General features: G+C 49.3%; 1 protein-coding gene across 1 annotated transcript in view; it reads left to right on the top strand.

The window, feature by feature from the left end:
* St3gal1 (ST3 beta-galactoside alpha-2,3-sialyltransferase 1) overlaps window positions 1-21,513 on the top strand; it is a 68,705-nt gene that overhangs the window by 11,800 nt on the left and 35,392 nt on the right. The window contains exon 2 of the mRNA XM_075960880.1: window positions 6,073-6,209. The gene's annotated coding sequence lies outside the window, so the exon portion shown is untranslated. The remainder of the gene's footprint in view (window positions 1-6,072; window positions 6,210-21,513) is intronic.

Consider the following 21,513-nt stretch of genomic DNA (forward strand, 5'->3'; position numbering starts at 1 on the left):
GTAGTGCCTGGTAGAGCACTCTTGCTTAGCCGCTCCAGGGCCATTTCCTTGGCTAAGCTCCTGACTGGGCCTTCACACTCTGCATGTAGGGGCCTCGCTATCCACAGAGGCTCCATAGGGTGGAAAACCTTTCTTCACTCGTCCTTTGAAACAGGGGAACCTTCCAGAGGAGGCAGCAGGCTGGAGCTCTCCTGGGTTTAAGACATCAGAGAGTGTTTGCTGGTCATGGGAAGCAAGCGAAAGTGCGAAACAGCCTCAGGGCCTGAGCAGGCCCTCAGGTGCACTTGCTCCAGCCCTGTTGTGGTAGTGTCTGTATTCCCATCTTTGTCTCCTCACCTGTCAGAGTGGGCCAAGAAGCAGGCCTCCATGTGGCTGCCAGGCTGCCGCCCCACTGACCCTTCTCAGCAGATACTCCCACAGCCTGTTCTGCCCCTTATCTATGTAAGTACCTCCCAGGAAATGCACTGGTTGGCTGTTCTGGTTGATTCGTTTCTCCTTGTGGGTAGGACTGGGGAACACAGTCGTTATTGGTGTTTTCACAGTGAGAGACAGAGGCTTGGAAGTCGGTCAAGATTTAAGTCTCCAGGGCAGGACAGGTAGCTGGGGCAACATATTACGTACTTTGTCTACCAACTTGTTTCCTTCTAACACACTAGTCTGAATGGGGGAGGCAGGGGGATGACTTCATCTCTGCTGTATTGAGTCCCCTGCTCATCTCCCTGTACCCCTCTACCTCTTTGCCCCTCATTCTTTCAATGAGATAAGGGCCAGAAACAAACAGTCCTCCCCCTCCATACACTGAGCTGTACTTTTGAGAACCAAAAATAGCATGGTTGGTGGTGGCACTCCAGGTGACCTACACCAGAGGCTGAGTCCATGGTTTTCATGGCCATAGGCAAGGGTGTCTTCCCTTGGTCCCTCTGTCCCCACTCCTTCCATCTGCCCCTCCCTCCCGTTTTTCCACTTTCCTTAGTCCATCTTCCACCATTCACAAGCCTCCTCCTTTAAAGAAAGGGTTGGCTAGAAAACATTGCCCGTGTCTCACAGCTCCCCAGCGTCCTCAGGAGATGATGAGAACGTGCACTGAACTGCACCTGATGCCCAGAGAGGAACCACTTCCTCTCTGGTGGCTTCCTCTGAAAGCCAACTCAGTTCACCTCTTAGGAATGGCAAGGAACGTCCTACCTGGAGTGGGACGTCCTTCATCCCCATCCAAATCCCCAAAGGAGGAGTAGGCTGAGGCACCGAGTGACTAGACCATCTGCCTGCAGCCCCGTGACAGCAGGGAAAAGCACACATCCTTCTTTCTCTATGGCCACTGTTCTCATCAGTTCTACCTTGCAGATGAGGAAAAAGCAGGCGTAAGAGGCGGGAACAGTCAGAGGATGCTCAAAAACAGAATTTAGAGACTCGGGTGCTGGAGCTGGGATCCTGCCCTGCTGCTGGAGGAATAAGCTCAGTGTTCTCTTAGATGGGCTGCCTGGCCAAGCCGTCTCTACTCATTTTCCCAGTAAACAAACAAAGCCAATATCGGCAGAGTGATGGGTAAGGGAAAGCCCCTAACTCAAAGTGGAGGTCGTGAGCTGGGGGGATGAGGCAGGTTCACTTCATAGCTATGTTTCTGTAGATCTGTTTTCGCAGTTGGCCTCAGGGTGATGCTCAGCTCAGAATATGCATGTTGGAGGATCCTATCCAGGGGAGCCCTGGCTTTGAATTTCACCTTCACCTATTTCTGTGTGGCCCCGAGTAAATGATGGAACTCCATTATATCCTCGTTTTCCCACATCTGTGAAATAAGGGTGGACTAAAAGTTTCAGAGTTGCATAATAAAGGTGGAGAGAAATTTTGCACATGAAGTACTTCGCATGGCACCAGGCTCAACTGTAGCCGCTGTGGTTGGTGATAATATTTCTCTCTCAAAGTAGCCAGACCTCAGCATTTGACTTTCAGATTCAAAAATGCACCTCATTGTGAGGAGTCCAGTGTACGGAGCCATTTTTCAGATACGGAAGCTTATAGTTAGGAAAGAAAACTCCCGTGTTAACAAGTCTGTGGCTCCGTACCTGAGATTTGTACAAATTGATGTGAATTTCACTCTCACACCCAGAGGAGAACCGTCCCCCTGCTCGCCAAGCACCTTGCCTATACCCTTCACATCAGCCTGTGGTACCTACACTGGCTTTTCTAGGTCTCCCCTCCAGCTCTTGCTAGTTTCTCTGTCTGTTCTTATTCCCCAGACAGTTATCCCTTTTGCATTCAGATGCAGCCAGGCCCTCATCACGTTGATCCCATTGTTCAGGAACATCATGTTTAAGACAGGACTCTAGTTAGGAAATGACACACTTACATGTTCATCATCTCCCACAGTGTAGAGAGTGGCTCTATGTGTCTGAGTCTATGTCCCCTCCCTCCACAGTGCACTCCTGGAAGGCAGTGCTCAAATTCCTACTGTTGGCCTCATTAGGGCAAAGTAGCATGTGACACAGCCCAGTTAAGCCTTTTAAGCGTTCACATGAAGTAAATTGTGCCGGTTCTGGCCTTTACAAATGAGTTTAGCTATGCCTTGGTTTCTATTTCAGACTCCTGACTGTGCTCGTCAGATGACAAAGTTGCTTAATCCCAGGCCTCCATATATAGTCATGCTCAAAATGACAAAAATTGACAGAGTTCCAGCATGCGCGCACACACACACATGTGCGCAGGCACACACACGCATGCACGCGCACACACACAATGAAGGACAGTTTAACAAAGTGCCAGTCAACACTTGATGATACCACTTGTTAGTCCCACTCCTGTTTTACTTAGTTTTATCAGAGTGATTCCTTGTTCTTTGTATAATTTTAATCCTTTAATTTTTTTTTGTTTGTGCGTTCATGTGCATGCGCCTATGTGCAAAGGCCAGAAGTTGATGGTGGTTGTCTTTCTGGAATTGTCTGCACCTTAGTCTTTGAGAAGGAGTCGCATACTGAACCTGTAAATCCCTGTCTCAGTTAGGCTGGCTGACCAGCAAGTCCTGCAGGCCTGGCTGTCTCTGGTTCACATTGGGGTTACAGCTACACGCTACAGTGTCTGGATTTTATGTGGGTTCTGAGGATCCAAACTTGGGTCTTTATGCCTGTGCAGAAAGCGCTTTAGTCTCTGAGCCATCTCTCCCAAGCACTTGCTAGTTCATCTACTTCCCAGCATGGCCCTGCAAGATGGTTGAAGCAGGCGTACTTTGCATCTTAAGCACAGGTAATTCTGAGAAAAAGCTATTTTTCTAAAATCACACAGTTGACTGGACGGCCCTTCCCTGTGGTGCACCTTAAGGCATCTATATTGTGTCAGAACATGACATGTCCACGGGCCCCTGAGTAAAGAGTCCTGTAATTCATAAATGCAGGGAGAGTGTCGGGACAGACAACATTAAAAGTTACTCAGACAATCATTTTCTGCTTGGAGGGGAAAGAGCTATGATTTATTAAGCAAACTGTCTCTCCAGGAATGATGTTTTGAGTTTTATTTCGAGTTCCCTGTCCTACTCTGAGCAGGAACAAAATTGGAGAACAGTCTCTTGTGAGATTTACTGTGCAATGCTGTGCAGTCGAAAGGCTTGCCTGGTGACACGCAGGGACTGTGAGCGGTGGATGCACTAATAGGGTCAAAGAAACAACGACTTATGGGCTCAGAGCGGGGAATAAGAACACAGAGGAACATAACCATGATTTGTTTAGCTGCAAGTTGTCCTCGTCTGTGCTCCAGTTAGTTGGTAAATGTTTTCCTTGTCTCTGAGTGTCCTGGTTGGAATCCAGCAGCTTGGATTGGTACTCATGCTGCCTGGGAGATGGGTAGGAGGAAGAGGTGAGTTGCTTGGAACAAGCTGGAATCAACACTCTTCACTCCACAGACTAAGTGAACCAGCTGAGTAACAGACGGGCCACTCTTAATCCTTGAGGAAGCCACTCCCTCAGAACTTGGATTTCCTTTCTTTAGTCTTGGGAACTTGTTTCTGGCCTCATGGAGTAGTATTAAGTATCGTGTCTGGCTTTCTTGTGTATGTAGCTCCTGTTGGTGTTTCATTGGTGAGGGTTTAGTTGTCATCTTAGTTGAAAGCCCCCGTGGAAGCTTCAGCCTGGACAAAGAGAGGCATGCCATCAGGGCCCGGGAAAGACAGAGCTGCAAGGTGGCCTTTCCACGAAGGGTTTTGGGGACTTGTGTTAAGAACTACAAGGGAAGTCACAGTAATAAACTGGCTGTTCCTGGCGTCAGCCGCTGGCTTTCGCTGTGTTTGTGACCTCAGTGCTATGACAGCGAAGGGGAGCCACTGAGGCTGCGGGAGGTGAACTGAGCTTCCATGCCCAGAGATGCCTCCTATTTCTGCTGCTTTGAGGCAATGTCTGCTGAGAGAGTCAAGGCTTCCTCCAACAGTTGCTATGAAGGAAGACTCTCTCCGGTTGTTGCTGAAAAGCGAGGTCCTTCTAGCTTTTAATGAAAATCAAGGCCCCCTCCAGCTGTTGATGAGAAGCCAGACTGCTCGGTGGAGGTAGTAGTGGCCAGATGGTAAGGGGTTTGGGACTGGGGCTGAGGGCCCCTCCCCTGCAGCTCACTTAGGAGAAGTTGGGTTTTTTTTTTCCATACTGATAGCCCTTCTGCTTATGTCTCTTCTGCTTATCTTCCCTGTAAACATCCTGTCCCATCAGCAGCTTCTGACAGACTGTTTATAGTCAACACCGTGTGTGGTTTCCAGAGCCAGACCTAAGCCTTTAGACAAAGCTGACTTCTGTTGATCACTTATCTGCCAATTCTTTACCTGAAACAGCTCTTGAATCTCCCTTCTCCTCTTGTCCCAGCCCTGTCTCCTGCACCATCTCCTGTAGGCTAGCTTCCTTCCTAATTTGCCTTGAACTGCTAAGGGGAGGGACCAGGCTGGGTATGTGGTTAGCAGTGTTTCTCTGCAAGATGCATAGTCCAAACCCGAGGGCCCGATAAAGCCCACTACTCTCATCTTCCTGACTCTGAGTAGATGCATACTTCTGACTTACTTAGTTTGGCCGGAACTCACTGTATCTGACATCCTCGTGAGCAAATCTGGTGCTTACCTAGGCTAACAAGAGAGACCAAAGCCTCTCCATGAAGTCTGGTATCCTCCATAAGGCTGTCCCAGGCCAATGAATGTGGTGGCAGAATGAGTCCCTGCAGTGAGGAAGAGGATTTGTTGCATGAATATTGTTTTAGCTGAATGTATCCAGGGAGTGGAACCTGGGCCTCCAGAATACTAAGTATGCGCTCTACTGCTAAGCGATGCCCCGTCTCTGCCTTATTCTATGTTTGTGCCTTGGTGCTCCCTCCATCTGCTGTTTTACTACTGCGAAATCAATGTCAGGATCAAAAGGTGGAGAATGGGCTCTCCTTGTGAGGGAAGGCGGAACTGCTGTGAATACGGATAGTCTGAGAAAATTGGGATTCTCTCTGCAATGATGGTCATAGTGGGACAGGGTAGCTGTTTCCTGTCCTCTACTGCACTCGTTGTGCTAGGCTAATTTGCATGCTCTCCAAATTCATAATATGGGAATCTTTGGGATGATGGCCTTGCGCAGAGCGGCGACCAGCCAAAGCCCAGTGAGTCTCTGCTGTTACCCCCTGTCCAATGATTCTCTTCAGCTTTCATGCCTGCATTCTGGTATTCCCGGTCCTTGAGGACCCTTCCCTGAAGACTTTTGTTTTTATAAAAGTGACATCTCAGATGTGGTAGTGGCTAACATCTCATGCCCCTTTTCTTTCACATCCTTCTTTCAGGCCAACTTGGTCACTTCCTCCTCCATTCTCCTGAGTGTCCCTTGCAACCTGTGTCCCATTGCCAGGCATTTTCTGTGCAGTTCTCTGCCCCACCCCCACCCCTTGCAAGCAGGAGGTCTGAGTTGGTTGTTTTGTTCTCCCTCCTCCAGTCATGGGACGATAGCACTGTTGGAGCTTTCTGTGTAGTGTGAATGTTTGGGTGGGCAAGTCAGTGAGTGAAGTCCTTGTCATTGTCTTGAGTCATCTCAGAAGGGCCAAACTAACCCATACTTCCTCTCTGCTTTCTATTTTCAGCCATGACTTTGATGAACTGAAAATGCCATCCAGAAGCGGCTGGCACCTGCCGGGGCAGTGCTGAGCGAGGGTCAGCGCTGTGGATCCGGACAGTTGTATCTATGAGCCAGAGGTAGACAGTGGCTCAGCCTCCTGAGGTGAGTCACATGAGGGAGACGTGCTGTCTTTTCCAGACTCTCCCCCAGGGCTGTGCTGTGGATTGCACTGGGGATAAGAACAATATGCTGTCTTTTCCACCTTTGGAATTATGTTGAGGGATTGGTGAGGAGATGAGACATGCGCTGTGTTTTCCAAACTCTCCTGTGGGTTATGAAGCAGAGCACAGGGTGTTGCCCTGTTTCCTTAGACTCTTTGTAGTGTAGCCTGCCAGCCGTGCGGAACAGTGCCCACAGAAGGGACCTGTTTTCCCTGTGATGTACAGAGCAGGCTTCTAATGGAGAGCTTTGCAGTTCTCGTGGAAACTCCTAAGAGACCCCTGGACTTTGATCATTTTTCCATGACAAGTGGCCATCATTACAAATAAGGCCTGGCCCGATGCTATTGCATTCTACATCAAGTCTTGGGCGATGGCTCTAAGGACAGACCTGGTGAGACTCAGTTGCTTTGTATCCTGGACATCTATATCTGAAGATGGCCTGGAAGTTGTGTGAAATCAGTGTTCTGTCAGTGCCTTGATGCCTCTCAGGGAAGAATGGTGTGGCAGCCACAGTGAGGACCTGTGCATATGTGTTCCTACCGTACATTCTGAGCATAGTGCTAGCAAGGATGTGTGTATCTGTGTAAAACAAACACACGTGTTTATATGTGTATAAGTGCGCACCCACATCTATACATATCATCCAGATTATTACTAAACAAACCACATTCATTGCTAACTTTTCTCCTCACGGACAGAAGCAACTTAAGAAAGTGTGCATTCTAGTTTACGGTTTGAGGTATTGTCAGTCCATTGTGGCAGAGAAGTTATGGTATCAGGAGCATGAGGCAGCTGGTCATGTAGCATCCACGCTTGGGAAGCGGAGAGAGATGAATGCTGGTGTTCAGCTTGCTCTCTCCTTGTGATTTAGTTCAAGATCCCAGCCCATGCATTGGGTACCACTATGATTAGGGTAGACATTCCCACTTCAGCGAATTCAGCCTAGAAGCCCTCTCCCGCAAGACATGCCCAGAGATTTATTTCCATGGCAGTTCTAAACCTCATGAAGCTGACCATTGTGTTGACTTATATGCAGTCACCGTCTTGGGAGTTTCTGCCGATGACGCTGGAACATCCATGAAATTCCAGTCTACGTTGCTATTAAACGGCTCAGTACTTCTCCAAATACCACTTTATTAACTGTCGGTCATGCCACGTGGCACTGCCACAGAAAGCAGTCACTCACAGTGAGTGGACACCTCTCCCATATACGACCCCTGTATATGGCCCAGATCACCCAAACCCAGCCTTTTAAAGGAAGGTACACAGACAACACCTAGCCGTGTGTGGTCCCAGTGCGAATGCAGCACATGGCCTCTTGTCCTGAGCTCAGAGTGGGAGGAAGACTTGAACTCTCTTCTCTTGTCCTGGGTTTGCCCGGCTGAGCTGCATTAGCGAGGAAGCCTTAGCATCAGCACAGCTGTGTTTCCGGCATCACTTGACAAACACTCGTTCCCCTCACGTGTCCACAAGTGTTTCTGAGCTCTTGGATGTGTCAGGTGCTCTTCTAGACTAAGGCCCAAAAAGTGCACATCCTAGCCAGGAGTGGCAAAGGGGAAGGAGGAAGCACGCATAGAAGTGGCAGAATAGAGGGCACAGACCCCGGGCTATGGAGCATTGCCTTTGTGTGGGCACCAGAGGTCTGTGCAGGTGTCTGTGGTGAGCTTGACCCCACTGCTGATGGGTGAGAAACACTGGAGGGAAAACAAGGGCTGTTCGTCACTAATCGCAACAGGCATGTTTCCTCCTTAGTAGGGGCTATGGCCCTGTAGTCACATACACGAAAGCTCTCAGGGCTTATTTCCTCTAAAAACAACAGGCTGTGTTATCAGCAAGAGCAGGGACAGCCTGCGCGCCAGGCTCAGTAGCTGAGATAAGAGGGCATTGGTGTTGTCCCCAGATACTGACCTGGGTGGGGAGGACCTTGGGGAATTTCCTTTGCTGATAGCCTTTGAGAAGAAGGTGGCAGTGTTCAGAGCCTGTGCCTCTTCCCTGGAAGAGGGGAGACACAAACAAGGGAGAGTCTTTGCATGTCCAAAGAGCTGTCAGATGGCAAAGAAGTTAAGCTTGTACAGGGAACTTAGTGAGTGAACCCAATGAGGAGTGTGTAGAAAAAGAGGATAACTTTTGTTTCTGTCTGTGTTTCCCCTCCTCACTTGCTTGGCAGTCACTCATGGGCACCTCCAGCCCTGGGGCTTTGCTGGGCACTGGAGGTGCAAGGAGTCAGCGGGCGCCATACCTCTGGGACGCTGATAGCCCAGGCAGGGAGAAATAGATCTACCAGTTAGTGGCAGGCATGGGACATAGTTCTGGCTTTGTGGAGCCTGAGACATATGCAATTTGGAGTGCGCTGTAAAGAAATAACATACTAAGTCATAGATTTGAAATAAAACATAAGCCTTGATAATTGGGGTTCTCTGGGGGATGGGGTACCATTCTCCTGGTGTGGGACAGTCTCAGTCTCCAGTGGATTTGCAGCTGAGAGACTATCAGGCTTTCTCTCCTGGGTCTCTGGAGGTTGTATGTGTGGGGAGCAGGTCATCTGCTAAAGCCTGGACATAGCCCAAAAAGGAAAGCCATTAGGAGGACAGGAACATCCACACTAGTGTTTGGTGACATGGGTGTTCCTGTCTTTATTTTCTGACTGGTGAGATGGGATAGTCTTTTGTTCCCTTTGTGCTGGTAAACTGTTCTAAGGCATGGTCTATCTTCAGGCTAACTGTGGTGGTTTGAGAACGGCCTGCTCCCCACACCAGGGAGGCTCATGTATTTGAATTCTTAGTCACCAGGGAGTGGAACTGTTTGAAAAGGATTAGAAGAATTAGGAGGTGTGGCCTTGTTGGAGAAAGTGTGCTGCTGGGGGTAGGCTTTGAGATTTCTCAAGCCCACACCAAGCCCAGTATCTCTCTGTGTGTCTATCGCCTTCAGATCAGGATGTAAGGCCCTCAGCTACTCCACCAGCACCATGCCTATCTGCTTCTTGTCATGATGATCATAGACTAAGCCTTGAAAACTCTAACTCAAATTAGATGTGTTCTTTCATAGAGTTGCCTTCATCGTGGGGTCTGTGCATAGCAACAGAAAAGTAACTAAGATGCTAACCTAGTGATCCCACTTCCAGGCTGCATACTAGGGATCAGTAGAACTGTTGAAGTACTGAGCTGTAGTGGGGGGGGGGGGCTGTGGGCCGAGCATGTGGGCGTACCTCCAGAGACTTGGTTGGAGGTCAATTCTAAGAGCACCTGGTCAGTCACTGTAGAAACTAGCTATTGATAAGCCAGGTGTACACCACTCATCAAGAACTTTTTATTTTATTTTGTATAGGTGACTTCGTATAGTGTTTCCTTGGAAACTATATAAGCCTTTTATGGAACAGAGGGACGGGGTGGTTTAGTAACGTATTTCCAGGCACATGGCTCCTAGCTGGGCTTTGAAGTTGGGGTGTATTTCCAGAGCCGTGCCCACCAGCTCTGTTGCCTCTCCAGGATCCTTGTTTCTAATTCTTTTATAGCTTCTAATACATCAGGAAAATAGCCTGAATGGGCAAGTTCAGGAACAGGGTTCAATAAAATACAACTTAGAATGGAGTCATTCATAGTGAGCCCAAGTAGAGTTTTCCCTAGAACGCCCCGGATGTTCCGGGTGTTGGATGCTAAGGGGAAGGCCCCACGTATGTACAGAAAACAATGAAGAGTGGGGGCTGGCGATGTTGAGTTCTCCCTCTGACTTGTATACGCTCAGCTGAGCTTGTTACAGCAGGCTATTTACCCACACGTCCGAGCACCTGTTCCATTGTCCCAATCCTGAGAACACTGCAGCATTTAAAGGTCAAGACCAGGAGTGTTCCTGCACTTGCTGTGGCCTCTGCCATTGACTGCTCCTTCCCTCCGGTACCAGGTGTAAGTTATATCAGCCTCCCTTAGATCCACCACTTTGCCTCACAGGGAACAGATGCTTCCAGTCACTCGCTGTGGCCAGGCCCAGTGTCTCAGGAAAAGAGGGCCACCAGGGCATGGAAATTTCACAGGTGCTTTTAGAAGCCAACCCCGCACACTGAGTCCTTCACTCTTCACGAATGACCAGCTTTGGGGCTGCTCACGTCCAGATGGTCAGTATCCAGGCCTTTGTAGGTTCTGCAGGTGATCTTAGCTGCAGACATGTTTCCGTCTGTGGCCTTTTTCCTTCCTTCGCTCCTGTCCACAATATCCCTGGGACAGAGTCCGAGTTCTGTGGGAGAAAGGACAAGACTCAAAGTCTCCCCCAAGTCCCCAGTCTCCTCCTCGCTCTCCCAACCTGACTCCTCCTGCTAGGCACAGAGCAACCTTCAGAGCAGTGACAGTGTGGTCTGGGTGCAAATCCTATTTCTGCTACTCACCCAGTCAAGCTGACCTCAGTGTCCTTACCTGTGAAATGGGCAGGATGGCTAAGGATAGCCTGAATTAGTTAATATACAGAAAAGTGCCGAGTCCTACCAGATAGAGCATGCTCTGGTGGCCAGTGTGAGACAGAAGAGTCATCGGTACGTGGTGATGGAGGCACAACTCCTGCTCCACAGGGAAGGAAAGTTTATGCTGAGCCACATGTAAGTGACCGTGGATCAGGAACACAGATTCAGGTTGCCCCCAAATGATGTGGCTCCCCATTAAGTGGTAACATGGACTCTATAGCCACAGAAGAAACGAAAGTCATAAAACAGTGCGTTTACCGGAGACTTCAGTGAAAATATCAGGTGGGCAGGTTACAGCAGAGAGGATGGCTATCTCTGCTACAGCTCTCAAAGGTTACCTGATGACGAGCTTAACTTTTGACGTGCTGGCGCTTGTGGCATGTTGAAACATCCTGAAGTTTCCCACTTGAAGTTGAAAGAATATCAGATAAGAGGTAGTTGATAATTGGGTATTAAAAAGACAAACATAGCCCATAATATTGGTTTATAAGATGGAGGTCTCATGTAGTCAAGATGGCCTTAAACTTGCTAGGTCATTGAGGATGACCTTGAACTCTTGCTCTTCCTGCCTCTGCTTCCCCAGTGCCGAAATTCCAGGTAGGCAACACCATGCCCTGCTTCTGCAGTGTTAGGGATTAAACCCAGGACACACTGAGTAAACACTCTACCACCTGAGTTACAACCTCCAGCCCAAGTACAACAGTTCAGCTACCCACAATCACAGAGCACTAATTAGACTGTAAAACCTTCAACATAGGTGTGACTTTTTTTTTTCTGTGAACTTGAGTCCACAACAAAGGAGTGGTCATGGGGTAGAGATATTGGTGTGGTGTCCTAGGTCTTGTGACCCTTCCAGGAGGTAACCTGCTGTGCCTCAGGAACTTCAAGCACCTGTGGGTTGCATAGTCTCTTCCTTGCTGGAGGGCATCATTCTCTGCCTCCTAATGAATCACTTGTCCTCTCTTCTTCAACACTCAGTGTGTGCACATGTCCTGTCTTCTGGGAATCGTCCCTCCCATTTCCATTTGCCCTTCAACCAGGCCTCCTCCCTTGGCATCTGCCCATCCCCCTGTTGCATCTCTTTGTCACCCTGGCCAGTCCCGAAGAGCCCTGTGTAGGTTCCTGGAGCAGCAGGGCTGGGGTCTCTTCCTTCCCTTGTGAGCTTTTACCTGTATCAAGTGCAGATTTTCCTTGCCAGCACTGAGGAAGGTGATGGACCAGGCACATCCAGGTATTCCCAGTGCACTAGAAAATGAAACCCAAAGCCAGGATATTTCATACTGCTCTCAGCACCATAGAATGGCCCACCTGCTAGATCATAAACACAACATTCAGAGTGTATCAAACTGAGTGGGTGAAGGCTAGGCAGGTCTCCTAAGTATCTGTCTTTCCTCTTCAGTCTCCTCAGGTCCCAGCTACCCTGTGACAACACTCCAGACCTAGTTTTAGGGCAGTGGAAACTGAAGACCCTGTATCTGTGGGCTTGGGGTCTTGACACTTAGGGAACCATTGCTCTTTCTGGATACTGGTCCAAGTAGCTGCCACTTACATGTCTGCATACTTCCCACTTTCTTACGCAAACACACCCAAGTAGCCTTCAGCGCTTTCTGAAATCAATGACTGGGTAAGGAGGAGGAGGAAGGAAAAGGGAGGGTAACAGAGCCAGCCTGCCTGAGATCCATTTGGCAAGCCTTTGTGTTACATCCCACTGCATGTCCAAGAGGCTCTTCGGGGAAGACGCGTCACTGTGTTGCTCAACGGTTTTTGTGTAAACACTTTTTCTAAGCACTAAAGTTACCCCTGTGCCGAGAGTAAAGGCCATCAGAACAAAAACAGGAAAGGGACCTTTAAGGCTGGAGACACAGACTTGCTTTTCTCTTTGTCAGTTAGAACAGAACCTGCCCCCTGCACGTAGCAGCCTCTGCAAATGGGTGGTCTGCTCAGATCTAGGGATCAGGGACCATCTGTCCCTGCCTTAAATCCTGTACTTGGTTCAAGGAGAGTCACTCTGAGAGTATTCCAGGAATCACTCTGGGCAATCATTATGCTGCCTGGTTGTTGTGTAATATTCCAGCAAGCAACTGTAGAAGCTGGAAGTTTCCACCCTTCTCCATGGCTGTGTATTCATAGGTCATGCACATATGTGCATGATCGTCATGGTTACTGTCAATAGCCCTGTGGTGTTGTGAGCATCTCCCTTCCTTTGAACTGTGTCACTGGGACGAGTTCCCAGGAGGAGTTGGACACTGGAAATGCTTTGAGAATTTCTGCCACCTGTTTGCAATGGTGACCTTGTGGAAAAAAGCCAGGAAGATGGGGGAACGGGAGCTGGAAGATGATCCCAAGAGGCTGCGAGAGGGACGGAGCAAAAGCCAAGGAGATTCCACAGCTCGTGGGATCGTGTGACAGGCAAATGGATCCTTTTTCTACGGGGCTCAGTGTTCAGATCTTGGAGGAACAGGAACAAGGAGGGGTCAGACAAAAAGGAGGCAGGAAATGGGGTGATGAGAACTTGTTTCTGATATAAAGAGAAGCCTTTCTCCAACCTTGCACTCTTTAGGGGCTACCACATAGATGGGGTACATGCTAGCAGTTAATGAGCTAAAACTGGACCGTGACCCATCTCGGGTCAGCTTGGGCTGTTGATACTCTACAAGCAAAAATAGCTCAAGCATGACTCTTGATTCTCTAAGTGTCTGCCAGGCCTACAGGCCATTTATACCTAGTGACAGTACTTCAGGGCTTCATGATATTACGAGTGCCTTTGGACCATAAGGGGGGAGTGCCCACATTCTGTGTAAATTCAGAATTCCAAGATTGCAGCATCCGGTGGAACCCAGGTAACCTTGGCTCTGCTAAATGCCCTGAAGTCCAGAAAGACTTTATAGTGTACGCCACACTTCATCACCGTCTGTGGCTTGGACATAAGAATGGTGTAAAAAAAAAAAAAAGGGGGAGGGACAGCAAGGGTCCTTCACACACACCCAGCAAGGCCTGGAAACTGTCCCTTGTTCTGCCTGCAGGAAAAGTCTTGCACTTTGTAGGCAAACCATAATGTCATAGGGACAGGCTTGCATGTGACAGGAAGGGCAGCTTGGGACTCTAGCCAAGAGATCCTCTTAAGAAATGGAGTGCCTGGCATGTGGCCTGGCTACATAAGGTAACTCTCTACTCTGCTCGCCACAGGATGCCCCTCCACACTGCATCTGGACAGTCCAAACCGTATCACTCACATAATACAGATGTGTTAATATACACTGTACTGGATGAAAATATTGAAGAATTCTTGAAATGTTTACTTCATTGTCCAAAAATAGTAATAATTGGTTATAAGTTGGCAACGACAGCATTTTAATGAAAGCTGCCTAGAAATGGAGTTGGTGAGGAGAGTGGTGCTGTTGGGCAGATCTCACCAGTGTTTGGCTTAGAGGACACCTGGAGTGCCGGTGTCTGCCTTTGCTTCAGTCTGCCGTGAAATGTCGTCTGCCCTCAAGGGCAGGCGTGAAAGACCAGGAAACCCGGTGTTAATGTGGAATGGACTGTGATCCTTGAAGACCTCTACTTGGAGCATAATCTGAGCTTCCTCCCCTCCGCACACCTCCTCCCCTTTCCAGTCCTGAGGATGGATATAGGAACAATGGGTCCTTGGGCTGTCTTGGGTTTGGTGGGGAGGGACCGTGTTCCTCAGCAAGCTGCAGTGAGTCCCTCCCCACCAAACCCAAGACAGCCCAAGGACCCAGCTGTTGAAGTTTCCCGTGCCTCACTCACTCCCTTTCTCTATAAACTGAGATAACAACACCTATTCAGAGGATAATTGTCCGAGTCAGTAAGTTAATAGTTTAAAACTCCAAGAGGCAAGTAGATCGGACCTGCTGCAGAACTTGTATGCATATATCTGTGCATGTATTTCTACGTACACACTCACATTGTATGCACGTATATATGTATATGTGTGTACTTACTGTATCTGTTTATATACATATACATAAGTACATATACATAAGTACTATATAGTATGCACTACTTATGCCATTCTGTTATGCATATCATATGCACTTATAAGTATATTACACAACTGTGCATATGCTAAAGCCAATTTAAACAAATCCCACTGGTCATTCTAGCAAAAGTCACTCCCTTAATGTCTTTCCTGAGATTTAGAGTATATAATAACCACTTTATCCTGTCTCTGCACCCAGAATGAGGGACATAGGACGGTCACTGGTGTGTTCAGAGGTGCTGTACAGAACGTACTTAGAGAGGTGGGATACAAATGAGTGATCAGTTGTTAAGAGCCTGCTCCCTTTTGCTGTCCTGGAACTCCTCTTTAGGCTGGCAACCGCTCCTGGTTGGCTGTCTCCTGCTTTTTGCTGTTGTTTCTTCAGTGCCTGGATACGATAGGAGTCTGCTCAGAAAATCCCAGAACTAGCCCAGGACCCACAGAGCCTATGCTGGGAACACTTCCTTGGGGCTCTCTGCCTGGATGATCACAGTGCGAATTGTGCAAAAGTGCATGTGCCTCCACCTGTGAGACTCTTTAAGACCGGAAACAAGGCTGCCTTCCTGTTCTGATGCAGTTGCACCTTGGGAGGCGGGAGGAATGTCCCCAGAGGCCATTGGTGAGGTCCTGAAGTGACACTTGCCTGAAGACATTCTAGGAAGGCCTGTGCTGGAGTGCCTGACTCCAGTTGTATTCTTTCCTAAGTTCAGCTAACTGTATCCCCTGCAGAGTCCGGAGGGAAGACAGGGCTCCCTGAGATGCTCCCTCACTGTTACAACCCAAACCCCTCAGGAAGCCCAGTGCTCCTGGTGAGAGCCATGTGTGAGTCCCTGGTATGCAAATGTGTGAGGAACAGAGGAGGAGAGAATTTGGGAACGTTGACCGAGTAGCAGACGAGGAGGAGTGGGTTAAGAGTATGGCCATCAAAGGAGCAGAGCTATATTGCAGAGGGGACCATTGTGAGCACTAAGGACCCAGGAAGGTCCCTGGAGAACAGAAGGGCAGAGCTCACGGAGCTGCCAGCAGGCAAGAGCAGTGGATGAGACAGAGAACATGATGATGGCTGGGACGGGAAGGCCTGGGTAGCCTTGGGTGATGCTCTGCCACTACAAGGATGCCATCCCATTCCTGTCTGAACTTCAGCAGCTTTCAGGGGCCTTCTAAGTTCACACTGGGTCAGAAGCCTCCCCTAACACCCCACCAGCCTGGAACTATAGTGTCCCACAATATCTACATCTTTCTTGGGAGTATGTGGGGACAGGCAGAAAGCTGGTCCTGATTTTTATAAACTCCAGCTTCATCCAGGAACGTCTCCCCAATCTCGGCCCCTAGGACCCTTCCTATTCACAGTCTCCTCAAGAACTTTTGTTTCCCTACCCTCAAATGTCTCATCTCTTTCCTTCATGCGAACCTGTTAATAACCGGCTGTTATTGCCTGTCAGATTCCCCCTGTAGATGCCAGATTCCACAAGTTCAGCCTCAGAAACTGCAGCCCATGTCCACATGACCAATATCCTCGGCTTTGCTGTGGTCAGAGAGATATACAAAGCCCTTTGTAGGTGGCCTGTTTCTAGCAGCTTAAGGGCTACAGGGACAGGGTTGGTCCCCAAGTCTTGCCTGATGTGCGCTTAGTCTCCTATGACCACATATTGTCTCCAGCATGGTCTCCAGCCGAAAGGCACCGCTAGCTTACTCTGCAGCGCTCTCTCTTTGCACAGGCTAGCCTCGCTGCCCAGGAGCCCTATCCATGTCCCTTCACCCAGCAAATGATCCACTGACCCTAACTAGATCACTGCTGGCCCAGCTGCCCCACTCCCTGACTCCACAGAAGTTCTCATGCCTCACTGAACTCCGCTGTCCTGTCCTACCTGGTGCTACTGGGACCCTGGCTAGGGAGGGCAGATGTGGTGGTACCCTCCAGCTGTTATGCATGCTTCTGAGTAGGACTGTGGAGAAGACAGTGCAGTCAATAGATTAGGTTTTGCTGGTCAGACCTTCTCTCCTGGTTACTCGGGTTGCCATGGCTGATTAGAAGTGTCCACGGCTGTTGTAATAGGAGCGGCGGGGCTGCGTCCCCAGCACCCTGGCTGCCTGCTAGCTTATGCCCCGAAATAATAACACACAAACTGTATTCATTTAAACACTGCTTGGCCCATTTCTATCTGGCCTCTTCTCAGCTAACTCTCGCACCTGGACTAGCCCATTTCTAGTGTAGCCCACGAGGTGGCTTACCAGGGAGATTCTAGCCTACGTCCATTCTGGGTTGGAGCTTCATCGTGTGTGCCTCAGAGAGCAGAGCTCTCACGTCCGCCCTGGAGATGGGAGCATGGCGTCTCTCTCCAGAGAGCAGAGCTGTGGAGTCTGAGCTCACTTCCTCTTCCTCCCAGGATTCTGTTCTGTTTACTCCTCCCACCTATGTTTTAACCTATGAGGCCAAGCAGTTTCTTTATTACTTAGCCAATGACCTTTCTCCATCACACAGCAGTACACAGACAACTGGGTGTGGCTGTGTCCCAGTAACAGACTCCCGCTTTACAAACAAGTAGCAGGCCATGTTTAGGCTGTCTGACCCAGTGTGCCTCTGCTTACTAATTATTTATGTCCCCATTGCTAGACAAGGACTCCTCCAGGCCCTAGACCATGCTGCTGCCAGCATGGCACCGTTAGTGACTTACACAGGGACTATAGTCTACTCCCCACAACTAAATGTGTGAATGGGTCAGCGAACCAACGGGTGTTGTCCTGTGGGTATGTGCCTAGTGAATATCAGCCAACAGGCCATAGAGGGGATGGCTGCAGCCTTCTAGGTTTGGGGTTAAACTAAAGCTCCTCCTCATCTGTACTGTTAAACCCTGGAAAGGTTTAAGGATCTGTGGCAGGGGCTGGCAGGTTAGGGGGACTTCAACCTCAGCTCGCAAGCCTCCTATGTATGGGAATGCCGTACTCCTTCTTGGCAATGGCCCTGGGTTTCTAGGTTCTCAACCTTGCTCAGGGCCGTTAGGATTGACTTCTCTGAAAAGTCAATGGGACTGGGGCTCACAGGTACAGAAGCCCCCGCCCCCCAGGGCAAGCTGTCCCTGCCTGAGAATAGCCTGACTCTGCATTGGCATGGGGGGGGTGGTATTCCTAGTATTCACTCTAAGGTGCCTGGGTGGGCCACATGCTTTACTAAGGGTTCTGTATACGTCCTTTTACTTAGTTGTCATGGCAACTTATGTGGCAGATGCTATTGTTTTTACCCTCTTTCTCCACAGAGTAAACTGAGCCACAGGAAATTTACCTGCTTGAAGTCACGTAGAAGTTGAGGGCAAGCTGGGATTTGCACCTGGCAATTTGATGGAAAGATCCTTGCTCATAGCGGCAAGCCGATACACCCCGGAAAAAGTACTCAGCACCCCAAGGAGCCAGGGTGATCTCTCTAACTCTCCTACCTCCGTGCCCTTTCTCCAGAGGAGAACACTGCTACACCTAGACGACATCTCTTAAATCACACAGCACGCTCAGAGTGACAAACTCCACCCCTTCTTCAAGGCTTTGTTCCCCCAAACAGAAGGTCATTTTTGACCATGGACAAGCAGACAAGATCTCACCTTTCTTTCTCTCTGCTAAGAGTGATACAACCTTCTTAATCCACCCTGTGCTAAAATTCAGGGGACAGACAGCCCATGCTCGCCTGAGTGAGCCTGGATGGGACCCTAAGCCTCAAATTATCAACCCCAGGATCAAGATGGCGCTAGTGTAGTATTTGATGAGTCTTCTCACCTCTCTGACCTTCAGTTTTTCTGTCTGGCCCTGGGGAGTCAGAGCGTGATTGCCTGGGTTGTTCCTGAGAACTGAGCTCACGATCTGTCCACAGGGCCACCATGGCTGAGCCCTGGCACTCCACACACATGGCTTCCTGTACCTCTCTTCATTCTTTCCCTGTGTGGTTCCCTCGGCCCTCTGTGAACCAGGGTGACCCCATCTTCCATGCCAAGCTGGAGTGTACATGTAAGGGCCCACTGAACTCTTAACCCTCTGAATTCTTATTCCAGGAAACCACAGTAGTCTATTTTTGTCCAGAGTCCTGGCTGGGACCTTGTGTTTGCCGGTGATGACAGGCCTCCATGGTAGTCTCTGCTATTCTCTCTATTCCACTCTGATCTTTAATTGTATTTCAAAGAACTCACAGCCATTAGGCCCCAGGTCCTCGGAGATTGTTTGTGAAAAGACAGAAGTCTGGGTAGAGAGGAAGCCATGGGCGCCTTGAAGGGAGTCATACAATTGGACTAACTTAATGTGGAGGCCTCCCGTGGGAATTTGATGGCTCCAGATGGCTTGGGAACCCTGACATTCTTCATCAGCTCTTTCCGTCTTTCCACCTCTTACTCTAGAACGGCCTGCAGGCCCTGGGTGGTAATGGAAAGTAACTGGGGGTGAGAATCCAGGCTGTCTAGAGACAGGGCTGGGCAGGTGTGTTGTGTTTGCAGATGGGGGCTACAGAGAAATCAGTGCCTTCATCTGGGCCCAGCCTTTCAATTCCAGGCTTCTTTCCCAAGCTCAGGCACATGGTGAGGACTTCATACCTTTCTAGCCTGTCATTCAAGGCTGTGTCAACTTCAGGCAAGCCCCGCCCTTCATCTTCCCATCAAGTCCTTTAACCCTGGTGGACTTCCAGGGCCATCGATGCATCCATACACTTGCTGGGAGCCATTTGCCTTACATGTTGGCCCAAGGTTGTGTTGAAAATCCCGTACATCAGATCTCAGGCTCCAGGGAGCAGGAACCCTAGTCTCTCTGGGACCCTAATTATCACCCACTGTTAGCTGGCTTATGGTTGTTCCTGTTGGCCATCTTTGCTTGCCCTCGGTATGACAAAGACTTAAGGAAACTGATTTTAAAGTGGGAAGGGTTTATCTGGTTTCAGGGAGCTCAGTCCACCGCTGTGGGTAAACAGATAGAGCAGAGCATAGCAGGAAGTGGAGAGAAGGCCATACCCTCTCCAGTAGTATGAGGGAAACCTGTGCTCCCAAAGGGTAACTACCAAGATGCCATGACTGGGATTTTGAACCCAGGTTTCAGGCACTCCTTCCTTCATTGTGATAAGTACCACGTGAGTTACTTCAGAAGGTAGCTGGGCCATCTTGTGTGCTGCCCTGGCTGAGGTACCAGCTGCCTCCGCGGAACCTGAGATTTTCAACTCTGACATTCAGTCACAGCACACCCCTATGAGGACAGACAGCAGACTAGCGTCAGACCGCACCCTGCCGGTGACCCTGCTCTACAATAGAGAAGAAACCTCTGTGCTCTGGAGCACACCCTGTCTCTGGAGGGTTTCCGTTGGAATTTAAAGACAACAGTTGAGCTGGGCACCTTATGAGTCTTAGGAGGTAGAGTCACACCTTCTAGCCTCTGTCACAAGGCACCTTAAGAACTTTGGTTTTGACTTTTAAGTGTTGCTGGGGCAGCATTATGCTCATCTTCCTGGGGTGTCTTCTCCCGCTTCATCAACTTCAAGCTGAGCCTCTGGAAGTGTTCACTACCTTTTGGCTGATTCTCTGGAGGTCTTGCTCAGGCCAGGGACCATAGAGTGGGGGCTCCCTACCCAGCATTGGGCACCACAAGTTTTCATTGTTTTAAATTAGTGAAGACAGTTATATTTTCCAGTCAGAAAATTGTTCTGCGGCCACTGAAAGAAATCTTGAAACGCTAAGGGAACTAGGAAAGCCCAAAAATGAAACAACAAAACAGATAGACACCCAGATTGCCATGGGCTGTTTTTCCCAGTGACTGCCCAGCTGTCTCTGTATTTTAAGCTCTTTTATTCCCTTAAGTTCTGGTTCAGCAATGGTTTCTTCATGCTCACCTGACTGCACATACTGCGCAATACAGCAGATACTTCTGGTGCTGCTGGAAATTCTGAGGGTGTTTTGAGGATGCTGATACTGCGTAGCCCGTCTGATAATCTATGACTTACCGACCTGATGAGTTTTTTTTTTTGACAGAATCTTTTCATATCCCAAGCTAGTCCCAAATTTTTTTGTGGGTGGGGCTAGCCTTGAAATGTTGATCTTCCCACCTTCCATTCCTCAGCACTGGGATCACAGCCTTGCCCCATCCTGATGATTTCCTTGCATGTGTAGGAGCACTCTGGCATGGTGCTTGCTGAAATGACACGAAGATAAACGTCTGCTCACACAAAAATGATGGCACACTAAGCTGTTTCCTGGAATAGGCTCCTAGGAGATTCTCAAGATGTAAGAGGAAAGCCTGTTTCTAGACTTTTCGTGTCTGAGTGACTGTTCTGTTGTGCCAGACAGAAGGCTGTGGTGGAGCAGACCTGGCAAGGACCAGGCCTCCTGGCAGGGGTTTTTTGACTCTTTTGCACTGAGCAGGGACCAAACACTAGATGCTCCTGGCTCAGCGAAGGCAGAGATGGGCTCTGACTCAGCATCCTACCTTGAAGACTTGGCAGCTGGATGAGGCCTCACGATCATATCAAGTTTGTCTTTGGGCTGGGATGACTCAGAGCTCTTAGAAGGCTGGCCTGGAGTGTCTGGGCACAGAAGCTTCTAGGCCAGGAAAGGGGTAACCTCCAGCAAGATAGAATTCCCCGAAGAATAACCACAAAACAAGACAAGCAGGAACCTACCCGCTAGAAGCCCTATTTCCAGTCTTACTCTGAATTCTTCTTCAGGGACCTTAGGGACATTGAACCTGACATGCGTTCCTGCCTTTGTTTACTCTCTGCCTTTCCTAGACCCTCAGCTTCACATTGTGGTCGGGTTTGTTCCTGCTGTGGCCCTCCTACGCCTAGGA

Source organism: Microtus pennsylvanicus, chromosome 2, assembly GCF_037038515.1.
Source record: "Microtus pennsylvanicus isolate mMicPen1 chromosome 2, mMicPen1.hap1, whole genome shotgun sequence".
In the NCBI taxonomy this organism is placed as follows: domain Eukaryota; kingdom Metazoa; phylum Chordata; class Mammalia; order Rodentia; family Cricetidae; genus Microtus; species Microtus pennsylvanicus.